This window comes from Thermobia domestica, chromosome 1 (assembly GCF_964235325.1).
Source record: "Thermobia domestica chromosome 1, izTheDome1.hap1.1, whole genome shotgun sequence".
NCBI classification, from domain to species: Eukaryota; Metazoa; Arthropoda; class Insecta; order Zygentoma; family Lepismatidae; genus Thermobia; species Thermobia domestica.
In genome coordinates this window covers 12,875,399-12,894,351 of record NC_137454.1, presented here as the reverse complement: position 1 = coordinate 12,894,351, position 18,953 = coordinate 12,875,399, and the positions used below count along the sequence as shown (strand labels likewise).

The 18,953-nt window shown below is 35.5% G+C and overlaps 1 protein-coding gene across 6 annotated transcripts in view; it reads left to right on the top strand.

The window, feature by feature from the left end:
• Positions 1 to 18,953, top strand: part of grh (grainy head) — a 603,835-nt gene that overhangs the window by 460,721 nt on the left and 124,161 nt on the right. The window lies entirely within an intron of this gene.

Genomic DNA, 18,953 nt, shown 5'->3' with positions numbered 1-18,953 from the left:
TGTGGCGACTAACTTCTACACATTTCCTCTAGGATTGTCTACGAGACAAGAAAGTCAGCGTTGGCTACGAAAGTCCTTACATAATGCTGACTGTGGCGACTAACTTCTACACATTTCCTCTAGGATTGCCTACGAGACAAGAAACTCAGCGTTGCCTACGAAAGTCCTTACATAATGCTGACTGTGGCGACTAACTTCTACACATTTCCTCTAGGATTGCCTACGAGATAAGAAAATCAGCGTTACCTACGAAAGTCCTTACATAATGCTGACTGTGGCGACTAACTTCTACACATTTCCTCTAGGATTGCTTACGAGACAAGAAAGTCAGCATTGATTACGAAAGTCCTTACATAAATGCTGTCTGGCGCTGAAGTTCTAAACATTTCCTCTAGGATTGTCTACGAGAAAAAAATCAGCGTTGGCTACGAAATTCCTTACATAATACTGACTGTGGCGACGAACTTCTAAATAAACTACTACCCTATGCAGTTTTGTCTTAGATATACGTCCATTTAGTAAAGTTTATATATGAATAGCCTATGAACTTCTTCGAAAGCCAGGAAAACCAATAGCATCATTTCAAATTATACTGTGCGAGAGCGGTGTCAAGACTTTGAGATAGTAAGTTTTCATCTCGAACTCAATCAGGGGCAATTGTTTCCCCCCTCAAAGACTAAATGGACATCACTGAGTAAAAATATTTTCAATAGAAAAAGTGTGTTCAAGAATAAGGTACTAGCAAAATAGTTGGTAAAGTTGATTTTTATGAATGCGGAAAGTAAAAAACAAAAAAAAAGTTGTATTTCAAGTGATATTCTTTTAGAATGAGAGAAGTGTACCGTATCGCTTTGCTGCAAAGAAATGAGTTACTTATGTATGTCATCAATTAACGTAAGTAAGAACCAGTGTCCAAATTGATGTATCCATTAGAAATAAAATTTGACCGCGCATTGTTACATTCTTATTGTATGTTAAAGACATAATGGACGTTTTATTCCAGGTATCTTGGTTAGGCCAATGAAAACCTTTAGACTTCCCGTGCTATACAAGATTATCCTCTTCGGTGACTTTTAGGCACGGATATGAATGCCTTCGTTCTTATAAATTGTTTAATATCTTTTGTTAGTACTGCGTCATGTCACCGAAAGAAACACGAATTCATTTTTTAAAACTGTTTTTTTTTTAACCTTCATTTCTTCTTTATGGCGTAAGAGTCGTGTCCGTTTAACTTGCGTTCTGGGCCACCTTTGTTCTTGGTATGTCTCGTGGAACTTCCTTATGGGAGGGACAGTTTTCGTGGGCCAGCTGACGGAGAAGAATTCATCAGGTAACGGGCTTGATGGATGAACTTTGACCTGTGGACGGTTTGGCTACTCTTCCAACAGTGGCTCTGAGATTCAAACTTGATGGTATGCCGTTCTTCTACTGTTTCTTTATCTGATATTTATTCAGATTAAAAGGAATGTCTTCAGTTCTTCTGTAAGAGGTAAGCAAGGCTGGTATTCAAAGATAGTCAACGAGATGGAAAATACAATTTGAAAAGGAAAGAACGAAAAATGAATAAGAGAGAAAGAGAGAGAAAGAAACAAAGAAAAGAATCAACTTTTTGGTAATAATGAGTTGTACAGTCTTTTATCAAAAATATAGCCACCCACTATTTTTTTAAAATACACATCAATCAAGATAGGTAGTTCATGGATTATACATAGCCTTTCGAAGAAACAAGGAGATATGTCAACCGTACCTTAACAAAAGAATCAGCTAGTGCTGTTAAGGTTCTTCAAATTATTCATTACTCAAAAAGTAGATTCTTCCAGTATTCCTTGTTTCAATCATCATCATCATTAGGGATGCACACGAGACAAGATTTGTGGCTGTCTCGTCTCGAAAATGTGCTGTAAAATTGATGTCTCGACTCGAAAACTGTATATTTATGTATTGGAAAAGCCGTGTCTCGACTCGAATTTTGTCAGGAAAATCCTGTCCCGACTCGTCTCGTGCGCATCCCTAATCATCATCATCATCAATATTCTGCCATTGTTGGTAGTTTACTTGCTGCAGCTGAGAAATTTCGATGCTCCACGGTCTTCCGCTAACCTCTTCGTCTTCACGTACGATTTCTCTGTTTTGATACTGTCCATTAATGTAGTCTTCTTCGTCCCATCCCTCTCTTTCCTGCTACCATACCCTCTTGCACGTTCCTCGCATGTAGTTCGTTCTTAGCCTATGTCCCAATCAGTTTCTCTTCCTCTTCTTAATAATATCTAAAATTGATATTTTCTTCTTCAGCATTTTTAACACCCTCGCCATTCGTTTTCTGCTCCATTCAGCTAATATTTTAATTCTTCTTCACCCCACATTTCGAAGCTTCCAGTTATTTTTCATCATTTTTGCGTAATGTCTGAATAATTACATTAAAAAAAATCATTGTTCGAAATGAAATAAAAGCTTCCATTTTAAGGCCCCACTATTATGCACTTTATGCTAACGGAAACGGGTGATCCAGGCAAATAAATGATGATGGAAGAATCGATGAATTGAGAATGTGGAAGGAAACGGGAATATCCCGAGAAAACCCACAAACACGATGTTGTCCACCACAAAACTTACTTGACCGGGGATCGAACTCGGGACCCCACGCACCAGAGGTATGCGCTCTACCACTGAACCATTGTGTCTCCTTCATTATGTTTCGGACAGTTATTTGGGTAATGAATAAAATTATTCAAATAACAAATATTTATTCGAATAACAGTAGAAAATTTATTCGAATACCAAACATTTAGGTAATTACTCGAATAATCTTGATATTACTTGTCCTTACCTTTGCTTTTAGCTGGATCTCAGCTAATGTGGCTTGTTGCTGGTCAAACATTGTCGAGGGAAGTTTTTCCCGCTGTAAATTCGTGTTTCCCTCTAGATTGTCATTTTTGCATTTAGAATCACCCACATCGTAATACTAAAATAATCAGTTTTCCAAGAGGCGTGGAAAGCCGAGGAAGCTTATAGCTTTGAAGGGTTAGAGTGTTATTTATTTCTTTTTTACTGAAGTTTAGCCGCCCCTTTTCAGTACCGAAGCTATTTGAGGCATAGATCTATAGTTTATGGTGGAGCATTATTATTAAATATTCTGTCTGTTAGCAGATCCTGGGTTTAATTCTTTTATTTTTTTTTTTTTATAAAAAGTCCATCTTAAACATAAATTAAACATAACTTTCTTACAAGGCTGTCTGTATTCTTTATTATAAATTAACGAGAAATGTAACAGTTTCGGAAGTATATCACTTCCTTCTTCAGACTACATTTACAAGCACGTAGAGGAAACAGGCCATGAAGTAAACTGGGAAGGAGCGAAAATATTAGAATATGAAGGGAGACAACTGGTTAGGAAGTGGAAAGAAGCGAAGAGGATAAAAGAAGTGTACGTTAAAGCTATGAACTTGAATAGTGGTTTGAATATTAATGAAGAATGGGAGGACATTTTGAAAAGAGAAGAAAGAAGAAAGAAGAAAAGTAGAATATAAGGACAATATAGGGTTAAAAGTTTATTTATATGTTTTTCAATATTCACGTAGTTAATTAGTAATGAATATTCAGGTAGAAAATTTAGTATTCAATATTAGGTACAAAATTTCTATATTTAGATAGTTAATTAGTATTTAATTTAGTTAATATATATTACAAGAAATATAAAGATTAGGTAACAATGTATGATTTCAGTTAAGAGTTTAAAATTGTTACAACAATGGGCATATATTTTGAATTTTAATGAAAAAGATGATTCTTGATTGGTAGAGATAACAAATTATGTTATGTTATCTATGATTTCAGTTGAAATAGTAGTCTGAAGAAGGAAGTGATATACTTCCGAAACTGTTACATTTCTCGTTAATTTATAATAAAGAATTAGACAGCCTTGTAAGAAAGTTATGTTTAATTTATGTTTAATTTTTTTTATTTATTTTTTTAGGCTTGGACCTAAAATGTTTCTTCCACGTTTTTCGAACTTCAGCTTCCTCTTTTAACTCCCAATATTTTCTTTTATTTTTCAAATCGTCGATTAGTTGTGTTCTTCTTTTTCCTATTTCTCGCTTTTCTTCCATCTTTTCTTCTATGGCGGTATGAAGAAGACAATTTCTTTGCAAGATGTGTCCAATCCAATTGGCCTTTCTACGAAGGATGGTGGCTAGAAGCGTCCTCTTCTCTCTTATTCGTTTTTTTTTTAAATCTTCATTTGTTACTCTCTCTGTCCATTTTATCTTCTCCATCTTCCTCCAACACCACATCTTGAAGCCCTCTTAATATTTCTTCCCTAACTTCCTTAGTGTCCAAGTCTCTGAACCATACAGTCCAATACTCTATACATAACACTTGACTAACTTGTTCCTTACTGTAATATTAAGCCTGCTAGTTAAGAGTGATCTTTTCTCGTTGGATGCTTTGATTATGGCAATTCTCGACCTGATCTCTGTGATGCGATAAGCGTCTCTCGTCAAAATACTTCCGAGACATTTGAAATGATCGACCTTTTGAAGTTCTTTTTGTTCTACTTTGACCAGCAAGGGCGCGTTTAAGGGAATATTTTCATGACTTTCGATTTTTCGTTGTTCATTTCCATTCCATATAATTTTCCAGTGTCAACTATTTTGTGAATCATCTCCTGTAGCCCATCTTATCGGTTTTAGTGTATCCAAATTTTAGTTCTTTTACACCGAGAAACGAATCCGAGACCAAGGTGGCACACCAAAGACGCGCGTGCTGATCTTTAGACCAACATGCAGAACTAAGGAAACGAGTGCTTGATGGGTAGTTTTTGTTAAGGCGTCATCACTGAGGATTAAGGTAAAGGTTCCGACTGTTAGCCAAACAGACAGCTATCGTTCACTATCTGACACTTAATCTGAGTAAGCAACAGTTAATTTTTTGTTCTTGTAAGAAATAAGAGAAAGAAAAAAAAGCATTTGACCCATTTCAAAAATCCGGCTTCCGGTGTACTATAGACACTGAAGGTGGAAGAACACCAGGTAAAGAATATATATAAAATCATGGGTTATTAAAAAAAAAAAAAAAAAAAAAAAAAAAAAACTTTTAACTTGACCCCAAAGACCAACTAAGGTACGCACGTGAAGGAGGTGACTAAGATGCGTCCTCCTTTAGGTCGAGCAACCATTCTTTCTTTTTTTAAAAGAAAATCTTTGTAGTTTCTTTTTCTGACCACGAGGTCAATGACTTTTCTTAACAGGTCAATTTTTTTTTTTTTTTGTCTTTTATACCTTCATACGGTATGCCGACTATATATGTATATATATAAAAAGACGCCACTCCATTTCGATAAACATGTCTCCGGTAATTTGAGAGCGGTATCTTCTCCCCTCCCCCACACGCGCTTGTTAGTTCTTATGTGTTTGATTTGGTAGTATTTAATCACACACTGCCTCACAAACTGTCTTTATTATTAGATACAGTTTTGTTAACGATTATAAATGCTTTATTTTTCCCTTGGAAGGTACGTATATTACCTGTAGCCCAAATTGATAGCTAATTTCCAACACGGTTTTTATGATTTTTTTCTTTCTTTCTTATTGAGAAACGAGACAAAAGTTCACGCTTTTTTCATTTCAAAAGAGAAGGAGTTTTAAAATTATCCAAACCGGAAGAAAATTGTATTAACCGTCTACGGAGAATAGTTGTACGGCCTCATTTAATGGAAAATTTTTAGATTGAACTTGATTATAGCTTCTGAAGACTTCCTTCTACCTTCTCTAGGTCTTGTCTTATTAACAACAGTGTTAATCAGATGTTAGAACGGTGTCACAAGAGGGCTAAAGAAGGATCTATCAACTTCACTCAATACATTTCTTAAAGTGTACAACTTTAAAAGTGTGCTTACATTGTGATACAGAAAACTCATATTTAACACAATACTCATAAAAGGTACGGGTCATCGCACTAAATTTTTTTTGTTCCTATTTCTTAAATTATATCATGCCATCTTGAGGTTATTGGTGAAGAATGTATTTATGAAATGTGAACAGAATTATAACATATATTTTTTGGACAACTTTGTCTGAAAAGAATTTACTATCGAGAGCAAACTTACGGATCTTTTCATGAGAAATAACTTATGCCAAGTAGCAGTGGTGGATGCAGGATATGATCAAGGGAGGGGCTAAACCATAGTTTGTCGCTTTATCTAATGTAAAACAGGATTGAAGTCCATTTTATCCAGTGTATACCTGAGGGTCAAGGAGGGATATAGCCCCCCTTGGATCCGCTCTTGCCAAGTAGTAAGGAAGCTAATGAAATACGTTTTTATGAAATATATTTGGACAAAATTGACTGAGTCGTTTTTGAAAAAAAAATATTCCGAAAATAACTGATCTCCAATTAGCTCCCCATTCTTGATTTAGGGGCCGCAGTGGCTCAGTGGTAGAGCGTTCACCTCTGGCGCATGGGGTCCTTGCTTCGATCCCAGCTCACGCCAAGTGAACTTTGTAGTGGACAAGCACCGTGTGCGTGGGTTTCCTCGGGGTTCTCCCGTTTCCTCCCACTTTTCTTTCCACCATTTCATTCATTTCTCATCACCACCACCTCCTTTAGCCTACTGGCATAACTGTGAAACATGAAACTCAAAGATTATGTATTGTAGAAAAATGTACCATAATGTAAGGTTTCCATTGTTACTAAAATGTTGATTTATAACATGTAAATAAAATAGTTAGATATGTATTCGTGAAAATTCATTTTTTTATTTTTATTCTTTAGTAATCTACCATTGTTTTTGAGGTAGGAAGAAAATTCGAATCCTTCTATCAAAAATCCGAACTGGTAAATCTTACGAGAACCCTAAATACGGATACGTCAAATGGTATGACATCTAGGCGGAGTGTACATAACATCAAGATGAACTCGCGGATAGACATGTATAAATGTGGAAGCCACGAAATGTGTAAACCCGTTGAGATATCGAATTATTTCTCTTTTTTTTTTAACGGCCATAATACTTTCTTTTCTCCCATCGTCACTTGAAAGTACAAATTAAAATTATTGATGGACAACTGTACGCAAGTTTTCTTTAGATCCTTTAGTTTCTGCTTTGTAATTTCAGTCCAACTATTCCACAATTATTCACGTCTGTGTCAGTTAGTCATCTTAAAGAGGATAATCACAACAACATGATACAATATACTTAATTTCCTTTCATTTTGAGATTCAAAAGTTTGTATGTTAATTAGAACAAACATTTGGGTTAACATCTAGTCCCCGTTCAAAACAAAGAAGAAAGGAATTATATATATATATATATATATATATATATATATATATATATATATATATATATATATATATAGAGAGAGAGAGAGAGAGAGAGAGAGAGAGAGAGAGAGAGAGAGAGCGGTTAAAATTCGCCTTCGTTGGGTTTACGTAATTGGTAGAAACTTATTTGATATTAATGTGATGTGTGTACGTCGTACTCTTAATTTCCTAGTAATTGACCATCAGTATGAAATAATGTGATATACATACTCTTGGTTTCTGAGTAATTGACCAGGAAAGTTGTGTTTATAACTTAGTCAAAAAAAAATTAAAAAAGAAAATGCATTCAGATTCCTATTTTGATGACCAATAGCTCGGAATAGCGTGAGACCTGCATTTGAACCAACTTAGTATTGTGATGAGTTATGTAAGCACATGAGAAGATTGTAGTATGCAAATTTTTGGTTCCAGAGTTTACTAGCCATTATGTGTGGGACTTGGACTTGTTGGTGCCGAAAACTAAGTCCAAAACACCAAGTTTAATTGCCAACAAAGAGAGACCTAGATGTTAGTTCAACAAAATATTTCACATATGTACTAAACTTATTGAGTTCTACTTAAGTTCCAAACTCGGTTAAGATCAGATGATTTTGATTTGATTATCAGTTTAGCTTCCCTTTCTGCAGAGAGGCTATATAACACGTGAACCTACGGCTTAGCGTGAGATTCGAACCATATGAGTTCCTACCGGGAATCTAACCCGGGTCTCCCACGCGAAAGGCGCATACACTAACTGCTTAGCCACGAGGGAGATCATATGAGTGTTTTTTCTCCGTGTGCGATGTTCGAGCATAAGGACTAGCCTTTTTATACATATAAAAAAAATCAAATAAAATAAAATGAAAACAACTTTATTTTTAGTTCTTACTTCTATATTGTATTAAAAACTAACTTATTAACAGTAGCTTTTATTAATCTTTTTTTCAGATTTTATAATATATAAAAATAATGAAGTTGTTTTGAGTAAATGTTGAGGAACGGGGCCGTTCCATTTCACAATTAAAGAGGAAGCTGTGTCACATCCTTTGCCTTTCCTAATCAGTCATTTAACCATAATTGGATCATGTGTAATCTTTCCATTTTTCCTTCTTGTTTTTCTTCATCCTTTTTTTGTTTCTTTTTTCAAACATTCTCTTTGCGTTAGTTACTTCTTCGTATCTTGATATTTTCCTTCTAGTTTTGTCTCAGAATTCTGTTTACACGAAGAATTTACTACAGTCAATTATCAATTAACTGTCTCTGGAAGAAAAGCTTTATGTACGCTCAGAAAATATTACACACAGAGAAAAATGATGATAATGTACTTTTTTCTATTTTTCCCCTTATCTAAAAGAAGGAAAGTTTAAAAAAAAATGGAAAAATAATTTAAAACGTCAGAAAAATAAAGAATGATATATACCTACGTATATTGAGGAAATGCACCATCTTAAAAACAGCTGCAGCTCCCAGTGAAATGGTCGGCACTTCCTTTCTAACTTTTGTTTTTTTTTTTGCCTAAATTTACAAGAAATATACAAAGGAGCACTAGGAAATCAGTATTTCAAGAATCACAGTTTATTATTAAACTATTTATAAACGATTTTTTTCTTTAGATAAATGATTAAGATTATAAATTTTCAACGTACTGGAGTGGCATTGTTTAGTTGCCCAAGCAGAGAAAGTGATATTTATGATTGAAAACATTATTGAAGCAAGCATGAGTTTCTACCACACGCTTCAGTAGGGCTGCACGTGAGACAAGAATTGAGACTTGTCTCGTCTTGAAAACCTATCCTTAAAGTGATGTCTGGTCTCGAAAATTAGGGGGTGCGGTGGCTCAGTTTCAGAGCGTTCATCTCCGGTGCTTGGGGTCTCCGGTTCGATCCCTAGAAGAGTAAGTTTGTGGTGGACAAACGCCGTGCTCGTGGGTTTTCTCGTGGTTCTCCCGTTTCCTTTCATTTTCTTCATTCCACCATTTCATTCATTTCTCATCATTCTTTAGCCTAACCGACATAATCGTGGGGCGTAAAACTCAAAGATTTCATTTCAATTTTTGTTTCGAAAAATGTATTTGTTTTTCTATTAGAAGAGCTCTTTGTTATCTCAAAAAGTGTGTATAACCCTAAGCTGTCTATGCGCGACATGGTAGCTCAGTGGTAGACCTCTTACCTCTGGTAAGTAGGGTCCCCGGTTTGTGGTGGATAATATCATGTCCTTGAGTTTTCTCGGGGCACTCCTTATTTCCTCCCAGGGGGCCGCAGTGGGTCAGTGGTAGAGCATTCACCTCTGGTGCTTGGTTTCTCGGATTCGATCCCAGCCCCCGCCAAGTGAACTTTGTGGTGGACAAACACCGTGTGCGTGGGTTTTCTCGGGGTTCTCCCGTTTCCTCCCACTTTCTTCATCCCACCATTTCATTCATTACTCATCATCAACGTCTCCTTTAGCCTAACCGGCATAACCGTGGGACGTAAAACTCAAAGATTTCATTTCATTTTATTTCCTCCCACTTTCTCATTCCACCAATTCCACCATTATCATTCTCTTGCCTTAATCATCGTCTCCGTTAGCCTAAAGTACATTATGATGGGACGTTAAACTGAAAGATTTCATTTCGTGGTCTGTTCCTCTTTCTGCCTACGTGCCTGTTCAACAAATTTCGTAAAATTTATCAAATTTCACTAAAACCTGGAGTGTTCTTCCTGTAAGACACTCGAAATAAACCGATTTGTTTCAGATTCAAAGCTGTTAATTGTAGAGGTATAAAATAAGGATAAAATCATGGTAGCAAATCAAGTACCCTAACTATAACTTTTGTAAAACTTATTCGATTTTCATTAAATGCAGCATATTCTTTATTAAAATCATGATTGCCATAGTCTGAGGTTAAAATTGGTTAAGAATAAGGGAATTGAATTTATTTCTTACTTGTTAGAAAATATCCGTGAAATAGTGTGGTTTCTTTGAGACTTGAGGTTGAAGTTAGCCAAAGTACTCTTCCGTGGTCGAGTGTCTAACGTTTCTTTTTACCATAAAAGTGGTCCCAGTTTCGATTCCAGGTAAGACACTTCTTTTGGATAAGAACCCGAGTAGTGATTCGAATTTACTTTAAACATTAGGCTCCGTTTTCGTCTCATATTTACTGAACAGAGTCACTAAATTGCAATGGACCGACCAACCAACTAATAAGGAACAAGAAAGAGAGTGAATTTACGACATTAAAACTTTTCAAAATATTAATAGACTCTCACGAACATTCCTTCATGGTTTCAATGGTATTTTTCACTTGTAAATGAAATGGGCCATGCACAAGGGTCTAAAAAGAATAAATAAATAAATAAACTCTGCAATAGACAGTGAACAGGATTTTCGCGATTCTATATATTGGATAGTCGGAGGGGCCTTTTCAGTAAGAAAACCTACATATTGAATTATAGGCAACCATCATTGCTTTGCTACTGTGCAGGTTGCATAGAAGCTAGGGAATGTTACGGGTTTTATACAAGATATGAATAGCTACCATTACCCTTTAAGATATTAACGGATTTACTCCATTAACAAACTTGGCCGAGATAATTCCAATAAGAAAAGTTACTTATCCTTGAATTATAGGCACCCAACAATTCTTTGCTACTGTGCAGGTTGCATAGAAGCTAGGGAATGTTACGGGTTTTATACAAGATATGAATAGCTACCATTACCCTTTAAGATATTAACGGATTTACTCCATTAACAAACTTGGCCGAGATAATTCCAATAAGAAAAGTTACTTATCCTTGAATTATAGGCACCCAACAATTCTTTGCTACTGTGCAGGTTGCATAGAAGCTAGGATATGCCATAGTTTTTAAACTGGATAGTCACCGTTGCCTGTGGAGAAAAATGAAATGAAATGAAATCTTTGAGTTTTACGTCCCACGGTTATGCCGGGTAGGCTAAAGGAGACGGTGATGATGAGAGATGAGTGAAATGGTGGAATGAAGAAAGTGGGAGGAAACGGGAGAACCCCGAGAAAACCCACGAGCACGGTGTTTGTCCACCACAAAGTTCACTTGGCGGGAGCTGGGATCGAACCCGGGACCCCAAGCACCAGAGGTGAACTACCTGTGGAGAGTTAGCAGATTGACCCCATTAACGTACTCGGCGAGATAATTCCTCTATCTATCCACTTTAAAAAAAATTAAAAAATGCTTTCCCTCAAGAGTTATTTTGTGGATTAATGGAAGGAATAACAGTACAATCTTAGCTATAGCATGATCCTAATAGAAATAACGAAAACTTTCCTAAAAATTTGGGAGATTTTCACTAATATAGCGTTTAATTTCTTTGATACTTGTGGTTAAATTCAGGAAAAGAAGTGAATTTGCCTTCTACCTCTAAGAAATTTTTAAGGGTAAATTTCGTACATTTAAAAAAAATGATTTTTATGAAACATTACGTGTTTTATTTTGAGACTTAACAATTATTCCTGCTGTTTGGAATTGAAATTGGACAAGGACGATAATGTAGTGTTCCTCCCACAAAAGAAAAGAAATATGCACGACACCACTAATATCGTGATTTCTGTGATTCATAATTCAAAGAATACATGTAAACGAGAACCGTAGTAGAAATTCTCCTGTCGAGTGTAGTTTGTTTATGAAATCATTTAAGGTGTGCCTCACATGGAGAGCTTCATAATAAATGGTTGCTATGTAGAGAGAATTTGTGTTTGGCGATGTACTGATAGACCTACATAATCTAGTTAGAGAATCGTTCAACTTGGGAGGCGGTAGTTCAATGGTATAGCGTTCACCTCTGGCACATGGGGTCCTTGGTTCGATCCCAGCTCGCGCCAAGTGAACTTTTTGGTGGAAAAACGATTCTTATTTACCAATGTGACATCCCTCAGGAGCCCGCCACTGAAATCTTGGCTTTCGGATATATCAACTATCATAACTTTTATTTTTTTAAATAGAATTAATAGAATTCAATTACAATTATTTCGTATTGATGAACAACAAAATGTTTGTCTTGAATAATTGTGTGTAGCAAGGGGTAACTTTATTTATTTCCTGTTACTCTGATTTACAACGAAACAGGTTTTTGATTAAAAGAACATGACTTTATATTACTACTACTACTACTAATAATAATAAATTAAAACGAAATCAATGCATTGAAATTAATACAGTAGTTACGTACGGTACTCGTAGTCATAAATAACAAGTCAAAAAACGAATTGTTTTTCTTTTGGGAAGAAGAAACGGGAACAAAAATATCGAAGAAGACTAAAGGACAAATTTCATGCCTCTCAGGAAGTGGTGAAACTAAATTAATCGTTGGTGTATATTTATTAAAAAAAAAAGTATGTATGTTATATTAATGAAAGAACTAAGTGATTTATATAAGTCATATGGCGTAGAAAGCAAGTTAAATTTGTTTTTTGTTATTGACTCCTTATGGTAGCCTACTTTATATGTCGAAGTAGCTGCTCATCGTGACTTTAAAACAAAATTGTTTATTATTATTATTATTATTATTATTATTATTATTATTATTATTATTATTATTATTATTATTATTATTATAAGCAAGCAGAGGTTTGTAGATTAAACTATAACAAAAATAGAAGTACCGGTCTATGGCGAAGAGAAACTTATTTGAAATGTGATTCAGGCTCAATGTTTTCTGGGATACAACTTTTATCGCATTGAACATTAGTGTCATATCGAAATTACTTCTCTCATATCGTCGCATGAGAACAAGAGGAACGTAACTCCATTTTCGTAGGTTTACAGGCGAGAGGACAAAAATATTATTTTCTTAGAAAAATATTATTTTCTTATACGTATCATAGGCTGCGTTCTGGCAGCCCTTCCAGTATTTATCTTCTAGATTCGTCAGTGTCATCTGGCTTAAAAAAAAAGAAAAGAAACCTAGGCGACAAGTACATTCTCAAATTCGAAATGAGACTAGAAATTTCCCGCGTTTGGTATACAACACAAATTTGCCCAAATCTTCGATCTTAAACACTATTTGAGTGTTTCGTAATACATGTTATAAAATTATAAATTTATAAAATGTCTGTAGAAATAAATTAAGACTATTTATCAACGTTTAAAAGATGTGCAATTCATTACACCATATACTTCAATAATGTTGTTATATCATTTCCTTTGTAGACTTCTCATGAAATGGAAGAATTATGTTAACTTCTAGGTGAAATTAAGAAAAAAATATCGTCATATAATTATTCACGTCATAGCGCATCAAATTTAGTCTCTTTCCGATTTCTTTATCTCAATTGAGCTTTCATATCTTCAGGTGCAATCTTTGATTTCAGCCATCTAACCCTCCTCAACCAATTTTAACATCATGATATAAACACATTTAAATAACTAGATTGCTCACTGGAGTACCTCTCGGAGCATCAACATGAAGCAAAGAGACAAATAACGAGTCTGAATATTTGAGTTTCAAATTATATAGGGGCTATAGCCCCCCCCCCTTGACGCTCAGGTATACACTGGATAAAATGGGCTTCAATCCTACTTTACACTGGATACAGCCGCAAACTATGGTTTAGCCCTTCCCTTGATCATATCCTAGATCCACGGATATATATAGGCCCTATATATATCGGATGTTTCAAAACAACACCGACAACGTTTGGGAGATGATTCCTGACACCACGGTAAGACGAAAAATATACACCAACCTGGGTACACAAGTAGTTGGTGAGTAGTTCTAGTTCAAATTATATACCCGTAGCCAAACTCCCTCTATAAAAATTGTTGCATGAGTACCGCAGCGTTCTGAAACATGTATTTTTGGATAGGGCACATACTAGTTCCTAAGTAATGTCTCTATCCAACTACGGTAGGTTCCATAGTTTTAGAGCTATGAACCTTCTAAGTTCATTTCTTTATGTTTTCGGCAGCCTATAACTCCGAAAGGAAGTATTTGTGCACCCAGGTTGGTCTATATTTTTTTGTCTTAACTTGGTGTCAGGAATGACCTCCCAAATGTTGTCGATGTTGTTTTGAAACACCCTGTATATATAGTTAAACAAATAACACTCTTTTCCTTTCCACATTTATCTTTGAATGTATTTTTAGAAGTAAGTCCACTTTGTAAAATAATCCTATTATCTATTGTAATTATGATTTAAATTTTGGAAAGTTGGGTGAAAATTCTTTTAGGATACAGTTTCGTTATTTAAATTACAAGAAAATGAACCACGAATATCTGAGTTTGAATATCTCAATTGAATAAACACCAGGTGCAAAATAGATTGGTTCTAGTCCTGATGAATAAGCCTAATTGTCCCAACAATTGAAAATCAAAACGCAAGTAATGAGAAGATTCAAATAAATAACTTTCTAAAAAAATAAATAAAAATAAAATGTGGATTCATTTGTATACAGATATGTCCCATTCTTCATTCTTCAGAAATCATTAAAAAAAAAATCTTAAATCTTTACGAGAGACAACTAAATTTATACAGTTTTTTGTGTTGTTCTTGTATTGTAATGTAATAGAGAGCGTAGTTGTTGTGTTGTGTGTTGCTTTCTTTAAATTAATGTTAGTTGTCTCTTTATTCATAAGTATGTGTAAGCCATAAATATATGTTCTCACGCAACGTTATTTTACGGCTGTGTTGCTCTTGTATGGATGTACTCATCATACAGGTGTTGGATGGTTGGACCTCGGGTTGCTTCATTAAATCTCTACATGTCCTTTTTCTTTCTCTCCCCCTCTTGCGCCTTGTCCACTTATTTCTCGACTCCCTATCCAAGAGTTTAAAAACTACCCATAATTACAGAATATGTTGTAGAGGTAATGGAAGAATTTAAAACATTGTTGCAAACTTTTGTGTTAGATTATTTTTTTAAAAAAAATTGAAACCGAATACCTGGTGTTAAAGCGGAGGAAATATTATGACAATCAAACAGTTTTTAGTTAGGTGATATGTGGTCAGCGCTTCTATCCACTTTCGTTACCAGTGTATCTAGTTTTACAATTGATCGCTCGAAAATGAAATGAAAATGAAATATTTAAGTTTTACGTCCCACGCTTATACCGGCTAGTCTAAAGCAGATGGTGACAATGAAAAATGAATAAAATGGTGGAATGAAGAAAATGTGAGGAAACGAGAGAACCCCGAGAAAACCCACGCACATGGTGTTTGTCCACCACTAAACTAACTTGGTGCGAAGTGGGATCGAACCGATTGTCCCATGTACCAGAGGTGAACGTTCTCCCACTCAGCCACCGCGGCCGAGCTGACCGTTTGAGAAACAGTATTTTATAAACGATTCGGTGCAGGTTTATTTTAGGAGAGCGTAATCACAGCATTGTGGTAATAAATACAGCGTTTTCTGGACATGTTTCGACGACCATGGAATTTTAAAGAATTTTTGCCGGACAACGCCAATGAACTTCAGCTGATTGTCTTAAAGAAAAAAAAAAACACTACTCGGTCGTCTTTCTCGAGCAGTACTACCGCTTACCTGGAAATAGAAAACAACATTGGCACTATTTCCCATTTCGTAACCTCTTTGATAATGTAGAATCATTGAAATTTGTAGATAATAATGCATTTATATTTCGTGTGAGAAATGAACCTATGATATATATATATATAAATGAAAGTGACTATGTTTGTGCCTTAATAACTCTAGAACCATCCGACCGATCGCGATCAGCTTTTCAACAAAGATGAGGTTCTGAACTGGGATGGTTTTTATCATTGCAACTTATGGGAGGGAGAGGGTGGAAATATATTGTATAAAAATGATCGAAAATGACTGATATTAGTGTCGAATCCATAGTTTTCAGGGTCGCTGAGATGAACAGTAACACTTCCGATGCCGTTTAAACCCAAATTCAGCCCCCATTGGTACTTCTAAGGGGTGATGGGCATTTTGCTAGTATTGTTTAAAATACGAAAATGTCATAGCAGGAAAGAAACCATTCTTGGAAATCATCCAATGTTTTGTTAGCGAAAGAGATTTTGACCTCAGTTGCAACAACCATCTGTTTTGATTTGTTCACTCCAGAGAAGAAGTCTTCCCGAAGGCAGTGAATGTTAACGTTTAAAAATCGGTTGTCAACACTTGGAGAGCTGCGTAAATGGTTAATAAGCCAAGGCTTGATTTATGCTGAGAGCGAGTAATTGGACGTTCCTGATGAATTTGTCAGTCTAAGCGGTAATTTTACTTAGAAAATGACTCAGAAAATGATGTAAAAATTTTTTTCTTCTATACGTTATTAATGAACAAGATTGTGCCAAATAATTGGAAACTTGTTCTCAAGGTATTGTGTGTGTATATATATCCCAAAAGGTCAAATTCATTAAACGAGTTTTATTCATTTTTTATTTGTTTGATTACATGTTTTTGTAGATGAATTGATTATACAAAAACTCTGATTAAAGTAATTGTTAATCTATTGTGCAAAATATAAAAGTGGAAAACAATTATATTGTTCTAGTAAGACGAAATAAATTTCTTGTCAAGTGTAGCCGATGATAAATGTCGTATCTCTTTGATAACAATGAATATTTTTAAAGTTTTTTTTTAGAATTTTATATAAACTTGATTAATATAAATGTTGATTTATTTTATTGGTTTGCATTTAAGCTCATTTTCAACAATGAGGCTATGGAAGAAGAGACCTAGAGTTGAAAGATTTCTGGGCTTTCGGCATCTATAGCCATTTAGCCTGTCACGTATGAGGGATGACGTCACATTATCCTAGGCGAGCACATTATCCGGGGAAAGGGAAGAAAGGAAGCGGCCTGGGACCTATAAGTTAGGTACGACCCCGGCATTTACATGGTGTGAATGAGGAAAATCCAGAAAAACCTTATTCAGGATGCTGGCCTAAAAAAAAAGCTTTTACACTTTTTGGACCGAGTGCCCCACCGGGATCGAACCCAGGACCCCTAGAGTTGAAAATGGGATCTGAACCAGCATAGTGCGTTCGATGCTCTTCCGCCTAGAATCGAGTCCGGGAATTCGTGCACCAAAGACAAGCCCTAAGCATTACACCAGGTAGGAAGGCACAATATAATTGTCGTCATGCGAAACGTATTGAATAGGAGTAGGGATGCGCACGAGACAAGATTTGAGGATGTCTCGTCTCGAAAATGTGCTGTAAAAGTGATGTCTCGACTCGAAAAGTGTATATTTCTCTATTGGAAAAGCCGTGTCTCGACTCGTCTCGTACGCATCCCTAAATAGGAGTTAAATTCAAAACGTAATCTTCTTTAAATATCGAAATAAGTGTGGCATGATGGCTCAGTGGAAGAGTGCTTACCTTTGTGCGTTGGGTCCCACTAAGTAAATTTGTGGTGGAGAACATCCTGTCTATTGGTTTTCTCAGGGTGCTCCCGTTTCCTCCCATTTTTCATTCCACCAGTTCTTCTATCATCATTCACTTGCCTTAATCATCGACTCCCTTAGCCTAGAGAAAATAATTGTGGGATGTTAAACTGAAATATTTCATTTCTTCATTTTCAGATATCGAAGTTGTTTTATTTTCTATTTTTAGCACAATAAATGCGTCATTATCGTTTTAGACCACATTATCAACATGTTCTGTGACTTTTCTGCAATAGGTATAGAATACAGGAAAATTTCTGTTAGGATCTTCCAATATCACTAAGTTCACCGTGTTTAGGACAAAAAGAATCTATCCAAATATTGATCCTTAGGGTATTCCGGAAGAACCATGCAACCAATCAAAAGTTATGCGATACAGAATTATTCTCTGGTAACGATTGTAGAAATAGTACTGTATCAACACAATGAGGAATGTGCTTATGATATTTTTAAATAGTTTATAGAGCAACAGGTTTCTGGAAAAATAAAGAAATATAATATTATATGCAATCGTTATTGAGTGACAAATAATTGCTGGAGTAATAGCGGTTCATGATGGCTACAGTCGTTTAGAGGTAGAATGTTCACTTCTGGTGCGAAAGGTCCGTGGTTTGATTTCGGCCCATTTGAGTTTGTAATGGATAACATCGTGGTAGTGGATTTACTCGGGGTTTCCCGTTTCTTCTGCATTTTCATTCTATCAATTCACTTTCAGTAATCATCCGTTTTCCTTAGCCAAAAGGTCCCTAATACAGCTTCACTTTTTTCTTTTTTTCTTTTTTTAAAAAGTGGTTTATGCATCTGCTTTACGTGCATTCCGCAGATCTCACTCATTTGCGAATGGTCTCCGACGGAAGTGGTTGCTGAGGGAATGGAAAAAGGTAATAAATAATATTTTGGCGCAAGGTCTGGTAAATATGGTGCATTATAGTGTTTACCAACCAAGTTGGTGAAGGGTCTCCCGCGTCCTTTTTGCCACATATGGCTTGGCATTGTCGTACGCAAGGTGGGTGGTGAGGAGACAAGTATTCTCTCTAGTACTGTGGCATTTTATGAAAATTCCACTTAACAAGAAATAGTTTTTACATATTTAGATTTTTTTTAAAAAAAAATATATATATTATGTGACTCAACAATGGGATTTTTCTGTGACCCATAATTAGGAAATCTGCGCACCTTTGTTGTTAGTCCACATGTCCACAGACAATTCCATGTGCATGAACTAAGATATCCTGGTGCTTTCTTTTCTATTAATTCTCTACTAGAAATTTTTAAATCTTAACAAAT